The following is a 12,709-nucleotide window of genomic DNA, read 5'->3' on the forward strand; positions in this document are numbered from 1 at the left end:
ACATAGAGAGGAGTAACTATGTATGTTGTATAAGAATGACTATGCATTTGTGTCTGTATAAAAGGAGCGCTCCGGTTCAGGGCAACCAGTTGCTCCATGGAGCAAGCTCGGCTTTGTTATGCAAATAATAAAGTCTAATTTTTGGATTCACAAGCGCCAGTCTCTTGAGAGATATTTTTGAGTTGACTACTTTTGAGTCAAATATTTCTACGACATATTTGGCGAGCGTTGCCAGGAGTTGAAAACAGGGACCAGAGACGGTGTACATCTGTGGTTGTGAAACGGTTTGGACGAACCATACAAACAAAAGCGGACGCTTTTAAAAGGTAAGCCAAGTTCTTACTTATATAGTATAAAGTTTGTGTGGTACGATCCGGGGTCCGGCATCAGATGCAGAAAACCAAGTAGGTCTCTCCAAATTTAAGAACCAGAAAATTAGAGACTGGGAGCTTTTTAATTTAAGAATACATGTCGATGTCACTCTGTTGTTCGTCTGAACCGTCTGTTCAATTGATTTGATTCATTTGATTCATTTGATTCATCCTGCTTTGTCTGGGTCATTTCGGCACGGGCGGTTGTCCATCTGGTTGAGCGATCAGACAATAACATGTTAGAAAGTCCTACGAATACCGCTATAAACATGTCGAGGAAGTGTATCGTTTATAGGCTGCTTAGGTAGGCAGAAATCCTGTGCAATACCGCTTCGTTTCTGTGTCGAGGAAGTATATCAGAAAAAAAGGGCAGAATTAGGAAAAGGGCAGAATTAGGTCGCTTAGGAAAGCGTAGTAGAAGTCCAGGTGTGTCGAGGAAGTGTATCACCTAGGGGGCTAAATAAATAGAAATCCTGTATAAAATCGTCTTTCTTGTGTCGGGGAAGTGAATCAGAAAGGGTCGATCAGGTAAAAAGATAGGTCATCCGGAGTAGGTGACATAAATTGGAGTTAACACCAGTCATCCTGAGTAGGTGAACGGGTTAAACAGTCACTATGGCTTCAAAATATAGAGAATGTGTTAGATAGAGTAGGTCTGATCATCTCGTGTGGATGAGTGGTTTGCTTGGGCTACTGTGAGTCAATCGACTGTCTGATTCATTTGGGCACAAGTGGCTGCTCATCTGTGTGAGTGAGTATAATAAGAAATCCTGCAAGTAATAGCCTTTCTGTAAGGAAAGGAACTATATTTGAGGTCGTTTGAAGCTTCTGCCTGGTGGAGAAAGGGCACGCCCAATCTCGCATTAGGAAAAAGAAGAATATGGATGTGGATATACGTTTACCAACTGAGTGGAAAATTCACATTACTAGGAGGGGTATGAGGAATCCTGTTGGAGGAACAGGTCACGTGTACCGGTGTGATCATATGACAGAATGCATTGTATTTTGATCAATCTTTTAGGGTATGTTTCTGACATTATATTTGGAAACTTTAGTAGTATTGTGATAAATTGACTACAGTAAAATAATAACTGGGATAGGGTTAACATTCCAAATTTGGGCCCTTTGATAGAATAAAATATTCCTGTAGGTTATACAAATAGTAATTAAGCGCGTTTGAGAACAACATTGTATAAATATGGAATGAGAGTGGTATAATGGTGTAAATGAGTCGCACTCTAAAGTTTGAATGATGAGATATAGAGGTGTGTATGATAATTATATATATACGTTGGAATAATAAGCTTTTCTTGTAAATGATATCTTGGAGTTTCGTACAACAATGCCTGTCATGGAATTTTGTAAGATCAGTGAATAGTGATCAGCATATACGATTCTGGGAGGATTCTATGACTGAGGGGAAGGATTTGGGTAAATTGTTGTTCGTTCCGCTGAGACTAGATTGTGATTAACTGATTTGTGGCAATAAATAATCATTAGAAACATGAATGGTTTGGTTGATGTGAATATATTAGAATAGAATGAATTTTATGTGAGTGTAATTTATTACGAGGGATTGGATAAAATAATAGGTGCTGACTTGCACACCCAAAAAACGTAGACATACGTGGGGGATGGGAGACAGTACATAGAGCATGTGGTGGAATTAAGCATTATAATAAACTATTTATTATTTCAGAAGCAGAGGTGATATAGTCAAGGAATTTTAGTATATTAGGGGGAAAATATAATTCATTTGGTTAGTTCGTTAGATCTGTTTCCAAATCAATGAATGTGGGGTTTGACTCGTTGACTGCTAAGTTGTTTACGTTGAGCGTGTGAGATCTATATCCTTCAAAGCTATTTTCTGATAAAGTGTGGTATGTGCCAGATACTAAAATTACTGACCATTATCATTGGAATAAAGGAGGATTAACTTGTCTTTTCAATAAAGCATAGATTCTGCATCGCTGATCAGAGTCTAGGTTTTCTAAGTATAGTTCAGCTGTGGTTGTGGGTTGTTTAGATTGAAGGAACAGTCAGGATAAGACTGGACGATTTAGCAGCCTGCGTCTTTTCAGACTGAAGGACTCACTTATTCAACGGGAAAGAGGGAGGAGTGACTTTAGTCTAATCAGAAAGGACAGTTACATACATTTGAATAGCGGACTGGCAATTGCGATAGAGTTATGGCCATAATTTGAATTGTTTAGGTAGACTGGAATGAAAGTAAGGTCTTTTAATAATATGAATATAAATATATTAGTAGTTATTGTTGGGATGTGAATAGACTTTACTAATGCCATGAACTAGTTTCTGGGTAAAAGAGAGTCGTACTTGCTTGACTGTATCGAGCTGAAAGAGATATTTGAAGCAAGTTTGAATAGTTGGATGGAAAACTTTTATTTGACAAATTCTAATTGTTATTACTTTATTCTATAGTTTGCGTGACACCAGTGATGTATGCGAATAGTTGGTGAATTCTAGAACGATAATTTATTTTTTGTTACGTGAACCAGGGGATGCAAGGAGCTTTGGCTATTATGCTGAGGGAATAGCACCAATTTATAGTGGGTTCTAGATTTGTTGAATAAACAAACTTATATTTTAAACTAAAGTAATGCAATAGGCTACAATTATAACATTATCAGAAAAATGCACTATACGCTCATCTGTGGTCCTCTGTAGCTCAGCTGGTAGAGCATGGCGCTTGTAACGCCAGGGTAGTGGGTTCGATCCCTGGGACCACTCATACACAAAAACGTATGCACGCATGACTGTAAGTCGCTTTGGATAAAAGCGTCTGCTGAATGGCATATTATTATTATCTGGAAAAAGCAAATTTAAGACACAGAAGGACAATACAAAACCCAGAAAAATAATGGATACTAGGGGTGCCCAGAGAATCCTAAAGGGGAGGGTCAGCTAGTGGCAGTAACTATGCAGGCTGATGAAGAACCTATGCTAAAGGTTCAGGTGAAGAATAGAGGCACCCCAATGATGATAGATACAGGAGCAACTTACTCATGTGTAAATCCAAATGATGCCTCTCACCAACCCCATGTCAGGCAAAGATGCACAGACAATATAATTTTCATGACAAACGCAGTTAATACATATGACAGTTCCAGTAGAATAAAAAGCAGGAAAAAGTTACGTGTACATATATTAGTGTCAGAACAAATTCCAGTTAATTTAGTAGAAAGAGATACACTGTGTAGAATGGGGGTCCAGATTAAATGCAGATCAGAGGGACTAATAATAGTTAAGGAAGGGGTATGTCCACAGAAGGTAATGGGGAAACCAACATCACATTAGTAAACTATTTTGGTAGAAGGGGGGTCACAGGCATGTGGGAAAGTACAACCAACAAGGCAAGAGATAGCATATTTGAGTTTTCGATGTCACGAAGCATGTTGGGGATGATTGAGTGCGAAACAGTGCGGCTAAGGAAAAGCCTAGGGGTTTAAGTCTTATGGGATTTTATTTCGTTTTATGTGCGCTGAATTGTGGAATTCACCGGAGAAGGGAGCAGTCACAAGTGATGTTCTTGAGGGTTGTCTGAAAGGAGGGATCAGGAGATGTGGCAAGAGAGTGAGAATTTCGAATTTAGATTGTGTGGACTGATTAAGAGGTATCAAAATGGAAACTAACTAAATGTGTACTTTTTCTTCCAGGAAAAAGGGGGGAGTGATTCTCTTTTCTTTGAAATATTTTCTGAGACTATAAATAAGGCCTGGCCATTTTTTGTTTGTTTATTGTTTTACTATATGGTGTTCGAATGACCACAAACAAACCACTTAGTATGAAATGTTAGCTGTATAGGATTTTTATTTGTATTTTGGGTTTTTTCACGGGATGGAAGTGAAATATCTTAAAGGGTCATACACATGTAATTTGGGTTTTTATTTACTGAGGGATAAGTAAATACAGTGGGGAAAAAAAGTATTTAGTCAGCCACCAATTGTGCAAGTTCTCCCACTTAAAAAGATGAGAGAGGCCTGTAATTTTCATCATAGGTACACGTCAACTATGACAGACAAAATGAGAATTTTTTTCTCCAGAAAATCACATTGTAGGATTTTTAATGAATTTATTTGCAAATTATGGTGGAAAATAAGTATTTGGTCAATAACAAAAGTTTCTCAATACTTTGTTATATACCCTTTGTTGGCAATGATACAGGTCAAACGTTTTCTGTAAGTCTTCACAAGGTTTTCACACACTGTTGCTGGTATTTTGGCCCATTCCTCCATGCAGATCTCCTCTAGCGCAGTGATGTTTTGGGGCTGTCGCTGGGCAACAAGGACTTTCAACTCCCTCCAAAGATTTTCTATGGGGTTGAGATCTGGAGACTGGCTAGGCCACTCCAGGACCTTGAAATGCTTCTTACGAAGCCATTCCTTCGTTGCCCGGGTGGTGTGTTTGGGATCATTGTCATGCTGGAAGACCCAGCCACGTTTCATCTTCAATGCCCTTGCTGATGGAAGGAGGTTTTCACTCAAAATCTCACGATACATGGCCCCATTCATTCTTTCCTTTACACAGATCAGTCGTCCTGGTCCCTTTGCAGAAAAACAGCCCCAAAGCTTGATGTTTCCACCCCCATGCTTCACAGTAGGTATGGTGTTCTTTGGATGCAACTCAGCATTCTTTGTCCTCCAAACACGACGAGTTGAGTTTTTACCAAAATGTTTTGGTTTCATCTGACCATATGACATTCTCCCAATCCTCTTCTGGATCATCCAAATGCACTCTAGAAAACTTCAGACGGGCCTGGACATGTACTGGCTTAAGCAAGGGGACACGTCTGGCACTGCAGGATTTGAGTCCCTGGCGGCGTAGTGTGTTACTGATGGTAGGCTTTGTTACTTTGGTCCCAGCTCTCTGCAGGTCATTCACTAGGTCCCCCCGTGTGGTTCTGGGATTTTTGCTCACCGTTCTTGTGATAATTTTGACCCCACGGGGTGGGATCTTGCGTGGAGCCCCAGATCGAGGGAGATTATCAGTGGTCTTGTATGTCTTCCATTTCCTAATAATTGCTCCCATAGTTGATTTCTTCAAACCAAGCTGCTTACCTATTGCAGATTCAGTCTTCCCAGCCTGGTGCAGGTCTACAATTTTGTTTCTGGTGTCCTTTGACAGCTCTTTGGTATTGGCCATAGTGGAGTTTGGAGTGTGACTGTTTGAGGTTGTGGACAGGTGTCTTTTATACTGATAACAAGTTCAAACAGGTGCCATTAATACAGGTAACGAGTGGAGGACAGAGGAGCCTCTTAAAGAAGAAGTTACAGGTCTGTGAGAGCCAGAAATCTTGCTTGTTTGTAGGTGACCAAATACTTATTTTCCACCATCATTTGCAAATAAATTCATAAAAAATCCTACAATGTGATTTTCTGGATTTCTTTTTCTCAATCTGTCTGTCATAGTTGATGTGTACCTATGATGAAAATTACAGGCCTCTTTCATCTTTTTAAGTGGGAGAACTTGCACAATTGGTGGCTGACTAAATACTTTTTTTCCCCACTGTATGTGTGATTTATTTTGAAAAGAGCTGTACTAAGGACTTACTGTATACTTGGGATACAACATTTATGAAATGTTTTGACGGTTGTTAATGAGTAGTATACTATTTAATGGAACAATTAATTGAATGAATTCAATGACCTCTGCAGTCTGTCCTGGCTTTATAGTGTGGCCTGATCATCCACGCTGTAACTCTTGGAGGAATGCTGAATTAGGGGTTGTTTATAATTAGGAATTGAAAATAAATATATAGTTTGGCATTAATCCTATATATCATCCCAAACAGGACAAAGATGAAGTGGGAGAGTTAGTCTTGAGGGAGAGATATCCTTGAATAATGTTATCGAATGCAATTGGGTTAAGATATCATCAAGGGTTGTCATTTTAAGTTGTTATTTTTGGTTTAACAAGTAGTGTTGTTGTTCTTTTGTTTTTTGAACACATGAATCACGATGTGATGCATGTGTCCAAAGGGGGGAAGGTGTTAACGATTTAATAATTTTTGGGCTTAGAGGAGTTTTAATGTTTTAATGGTTTTTAATGGTTTTAATGTTTTTGTGGTAGGATATGCAAATTGTATTAAGGATATGAGCAGTAATAATAATGTGTTATGGGTTAGGTTAAATCTTTTTGTTTTTTGTTTTTGTGATAGGAGGCAGGGTGTAGAGGAGGTCTGTCTATGAAATGAGCTGGAAGCAGGGGCGCTTCATAATCTCAAGGCTTCTCCTGACGGATGAGAGGACAGAAGTAGCATACTGTGTCTCACCTAACCTAACAATGTTCTTAAGATTTTATTTTCATGGGTGAAGATAACTCTGCCCAACTGAGTAGGAGAATCTGAGTATTTTCTGCGCCCTGGAGACTATGTGATGGCAAAAGACTACAGAAGAAAGAGCTGGAAAGACCCTATGTGGAGGGGCCTGTACCAGGTGTTGTTGGCTACCTCAATGATGGTAAAAGTGGCGGAGACAGATACATAGATTCATGTTTCCCAATATAAGGGTGTTCCAACCTCAGCCATTGGGTAGCATTGTTGTATTTTGTGTGTGTCTGTGCTTGTGTGTCTTTGCAGCAGTAACTCCGAGCTTCCCTATGGGTAGGCTGGTAGAAGGACACTCTTCGCAGACTGATGTCGATAGATTGAGAGGGACTCTGGCTGATCCGGAGACCCTAGTGACGTAGGAAGGTTAACAGCTAAAGTGACCATACATCGTTGTCCAGGTCACACCAACTGCGGTACGGATAGAGGGGAGCGCGATCGGGTATCATCTAAACCATTGTACCAGAGTGAGGGAACTGATGACTAAGAGACCACCGAGACTGTCAAGACCTCCAAGACCTTCAAGACCGCCGAGAGATTCCAGACCACCGAGAGATTCCAGACCTCCAAGACGCACCAGATATCCTCATCATTGATTTCTCTGTACTTGACTAGTTCCCAGAGAATAAGGGGAATGGGGTACTGATAATGATAAAGAGCAGAAGAACAAGACATAGAAGGGATATAGATAGGATTAGAATGTATATTCCTGCACAGGCAGGAACCATAACTAAAATACAGAAGAGAGGGAATGGAAGGAGCCGTTAAACAATGATTGGTATAGATGAGTACAATATATTATATTACAATTAAATAAAGAAAATAGTCTAATATGCACCACATCTCCGTTTAAATAATTAACAGTAGTTCAAAATCTTCACAGTTACCAGGACTGTGTGCTAGGATTCAATCACAACTTTTGTAATATTTAGGAAATTCTAACTATACATTTTTTATGATCAACCATGATGAGGAGAGAAGTGTAAGCAATTGTTAGAATAGGAACAAGGAAAAGGGAAACACCAGAGTAATGTCAAATAGATTATGAGCAAAAATATAGGAATGTTACAGTAAAACAATTGGGTTATATAATTTGGGAGAATTCAAGGGAGAATGTGAAACTAGGGGGTGTTTAAACAGATAGCCTTTGGAATACAGGGACCCCTCAAAGGAAAATCTATCAGGCATTAGATAGAAATGGGTATTAAGAATGAGTGATGAAACATAATGATTTGTCATGTAGACAATGTTAATAGGGATGTTTTAGATTGGAAATTAACTCAACTAAACTGTTATGATCTGTCCTTTCCTGAGGTTACTACGGATGGTGTCGTAATGCATAGCAGAGATAATTCGGTCCAGAACGGTGTAAACCTCAATAAAAACCAAAAACCCTCTACCCGGCTGAAGAGGAACAACAAAGGCGTTGAAGACGTTCCTGTCCGACACCACCTCTGCCAGGAGACCTGAATCCAGCATCAAATCAAAGCAATCAATTGCCTTCTCTTTTGTGCCTTTTCTCTCAAGAATGTGACAGGAGTCCATGTGGAGTGAGCAGGAAGAGAGAGGTCTATGCCAATGCAACGTTCTTCGTAGTTTGGGTATACTGGTTGGCAAATGGACAAAACAGAATGGGGGTAGAGGTGAGGTGGTTCAGGTGTGACATTGGAATTGGGACATTGCCATGGGCAATCCAAGATGAACTATGAAGCTATCTGAAGAACATAATGAAGACGGCAGAAGATTGAGTGCCGGTAGAGGAAGGGAGTGTTAGTTGAGGTAGTATGTTGATTAAGGACGTATTATACACTGCTAAATGTATAGTAATTTAGACTAGGAATGCATTGAGATACTGATCTGTTGTAATTCTCGTTATGAGGAAGTTAATGCTAGAATTATGATAATATAAATATACATTCCGCCAGTGTCAGTATGTGCCAAGGTGAGAGTTTTAACTTTGAATGATGGAACCAAGGAGACTAATTAAGAATTGTCATTCTAAAGTTGTTTTGGGTAATTAATTTGATTATGAATTATAAGTGGATTGATTGATCTGAATAAGTTATACATATTAATGTCTAATGATGTTGACATTGCAATTAATGGATTAGATATTGATATTGATTATTTTGATCGTTATACTACTTGTGATATGGGTAAAAAATGTTATGTAAGCTAAAGATGTTGACACCATTCTTAACATGTCCTAGATATTATTGTTAAGATAGAGTTGCATATTTTGATGTGTTAGGATACTAATACATATATGGGAAATGCTATAACTAAACAGAAGTGGGGAGCAATGTTTACAAAGATGGCAATCATGATAGGCGTAGCACTTGTAGTAATGGGAATGGTATTTTGCTGTATACTACCTCTGTTAAAATCATTTGTTGATCCAAACCACAGTAAAACAAATGACTGTACAGATCATTGTTACTAGTTCAGCCAAAGAAATACACCCAGTTAAGGGAGCTCCAGGACAGTAGGTAAATGAATATGGGACATTTTGGAAATGTTAAAGGAGGACCAATGTACTGTCCATTTGGGAATTCTGAATGTTTGTATGGAGTTGTTCCTGGGAATGGATGGGCTTGCCATGGTTACAAAGCCCAATAGAAAAATGTGGAGGTTAATTTAGAGGAAAACCTTCCAGACTTGTAACCAATACCTGACTGGGCTCTGGGTCCTCATCAGGATGGGTCAAACAATGAGGAATATATATTGGTTTAAATATATGCATATAAAAAGTAACCACATATGGCAAGGCTAATAATAAGTAAATGCACAGGCTTACATTCCTTTTAAAGTAAATCTTTGTATTATTGGGACTTTGTTGGAAGTCCCAAAGGCAAAATGTTGGGAAATGTCAAAGGTAAAATATAGTAAACGTGATTGACATTTTATAATCCAGATGCATGTTTAAATAAGGAAATAGCCAATACAGTGTGTAACCATGCCTTAATGTATGTATGTGTATTATTTTTAAGAGGGGGTCTGCCACCAATATAATGAGATATGAGAGAGAGGCCTCATATGGAAAAGCGCCCATGGCCTTTTGGAGTAAACCACATGTGACATCTGGATGTTGAAAGATAAGGGTAGAGTGGCACTAAAATAAGTTAATCATTTGCCCTAAGGGGAGTGACTGTATATGCTATGTAACATGATTATGCATTTGTGTATAAAAGGGAGCTCTAAGCCAAAGAGAGACAGCCATTCCATGGGGTGGCTCGGCTTTGTTACGCAAATAATAAAGTCTAATTTTTGGATTCACAAGCTCCAGTTTCTTGAGAGAGATTTTTGAGTTGACTACTTTTGAGTCAAATATTTCTATGACATGCTGCACTGAAACACCAGCCTCATAAGAAGTGTTGGAGTTTTTGTTTTATCTTTGAAATAATGACATTATAGCCATTGCTTTCTCGCTGTCTCTTTAGTCCACACAATCAGCAAGGACAGGTCTGACAAACAAGTGAAGAAATGTCCCCAATATCTTTAACCCAGTTTATCAGAAACTACAAGAATGTAAACAAGGTGATGTCAGGCTACAACTGTAGCCATTGTCCTTATGTTGTTGTTTTTAAACAGCACATCATTTATCACCTTAAGAGACTGTAAAATATGTTCCAAATAAATGATATGCAGTGATAGTGTCACTAAGATTCATGTGTATTAGTTTGTATAGTTACCACTCGGGCTCCCGAGTGACGCAGCGGTCTAAGGCACTGCATCTCAGTGCTTGAGGTGTCACTACAGACCCCCTGGTTCAATTCCAGGCTGTATCACAACTGGCAGTGATTGGGAGTCCCATAGGGCGGCGCACAATTGGCCCAGCGTTGTCCGGGTTTGGCCGGTGTAGGCCGTCATTGTAAATAAGAATTTGTTCTTAACTGACTTGCCTAGTTAAAAAACCTAATAGGGAAAAGGTTAATTTAAATAAATAAATAAGTAAGTAATCAAATTTGTCTGGTTCTAGCCCAGTTTCGGTGTCTATTCCGCATATCACAAAGTAGTGTGCGAAGCGGCAGGGCACCCTGTGTCCTGTCGAAGAGAAAACTTGCTGGTTGTCAGCTCTTGGTCGCACTGACAATAGAGAATCAAACCGAGTGGGAAGCGCGAGCTCAGTGTGTGTGGGTGTGTGTGTTTGATTCCATGCCTTGCGCGTTGCAGGGCGGGACATTCAAATAAAATCTGATGCATAAGTTAGGTAAATTGGGTGAATAATGTGCAGTGAGGGAAAAAAGTATTTGATCCCCTGCTGATTTTGTACGTTTGCCCACTGACAAAGAAATGATCAGTCTATAATTTTAATGGTAGGTTTATTTGAACAGTGAGAGACAGAATAACAACAAAAATATCCAGAAAAACGCATGTCAAAAATGTTAGAAATTGATTAGCATTTTAATGAGGGAAATAAGTATTTGACCCCTCTGCAAAATATGGCTTAGTACTTGGTGGCAAAACCCATGTTGGCAATCACAGAGGTCAGACGTTTCTTGTAGTTGGCCACCAGGTTTGCACACATCTCAGGAGGGATTTTGTTCCACTCCTCTTTGCAGATCTTCTCCAAGTCATTAAGGTTTCGAAGCTGACGTTTGGCAACTCAAACCTTCAGCTCCCTCCACATATCTTCTATGGGATTAAGGTCTGGAGACTGGCTAGGCCACTCCAGGGGCCTCATGTACAAAGACTTGCGTTGAATTCATACTAAAACATTGCGTACGGACAAAGCCATAAATGTGCGTACGCACCAAAAAAATCTGATGTATGAATCTCTGCGTACGCAGCATTCCACATACATTCTAATTGTACATCCCAATCAACGCGAAATTGAGCGCACATGCACGAGCACCACACCACACCCTGTCTCCTCCCTCAATTAAATCAATTTAAATATGGTAATTAGTCCAATTTGGCAAAAGAAACCTGCAAGAACATGGCTAAAGCAAGCAAGAAACGAAATTTCACTGAAAACGAATTAGAGGTGCTACTATCAGAGGTAGAAACAAGAAAAAATATTTTATTTGGAAATCTGTCCTCTGGAATTAATAACAAAAGAAAGAAAAAAGAGTGGGCAAGTTTGTCTGATGCCGTCAACGCGGTGGGATCTGAGAGTCGCACCGTAAATGAACTGAAGAAGAAATGGTCAGACATAAAGGTGGAAGTTAAGCGGAGAACTGCTGCGCACCGACAAAGTGTGGGCAGAACAGGCGGTGGTACAGGGACCGATGAACTTGCACCCTTTGATCAGAGAGTTGCCTCTATTGTAGGAGACACGTTAATCTCTGGAATCGTATCCGCTGATGTAGGAGACTCGGATATACTACAGGACTGCCAGCAAGGTGACTCAGATTTATTTCCTTAACTTTGATATACATAGCCAGCCACCGTTTAATTTTTAAATGCATGCAATATAGCAAAAGGTACACCAGAGATTTCACGTATCCACTGCTTTTATTGCAAATGCATGTACCCATTAATAAGGAACAGACTCAAATTACTGTTAAGATGTGCCTGTGTTTAATTGGACTTAGGAACCGCAGGAACGTCCACTGGCATGCACTCAGAGTCCGCACCACCTGAGCAGCCAGAGCCCATTCAGTCCAGCGTCTCCCGTGTCTCTAATGTTCCCCCAGTGCTGAAGCCCGTCCATCTGGCCGTGTCTTGACGCATGCTGTTCTGGAGTCACAACAACAAATTGTTAGGGCCATTGAAGAAATGAACAGTCACCTTAAAAATGTCACTGACGCACTCACAGAAATAAGCCATTCATTAAAAGAATTGGTCAAAAAATTAACTTTGTGTCTGAGTACCATTTATATTGTCGCAATTACACGTTGACGGGCCTGAATGGCTTGTTGATTGTGCTGCACATATACTGGTCCTGGGTCAGGGTCATCTGGCGGTGCCCCCACCTCACCAAGGGGTATGCCATGCCTGTGCGCGACATTGTGCAGCACTCCACAGGCCAGTATGATGCGGCAAACCT

The sequence above is a fragment of the Coregonus clupeaformis genome, unplaced genomic scaffold (genome assembly GCF_020615455.1).
Source record: "Coregonus clupeaformis isolate EN_2021a unplaced genomic scaffold, ASM2061545v1 scaf0009, whole genome shotgun sequence".
Classification (NCBI taxonomy): domain Eukaryota; kingdom Metazoa; phylum Chordata; class Actinopteri; order Salmoniformes; family Salmonidae; genus Coregonus; species Coregonus clupeaformis.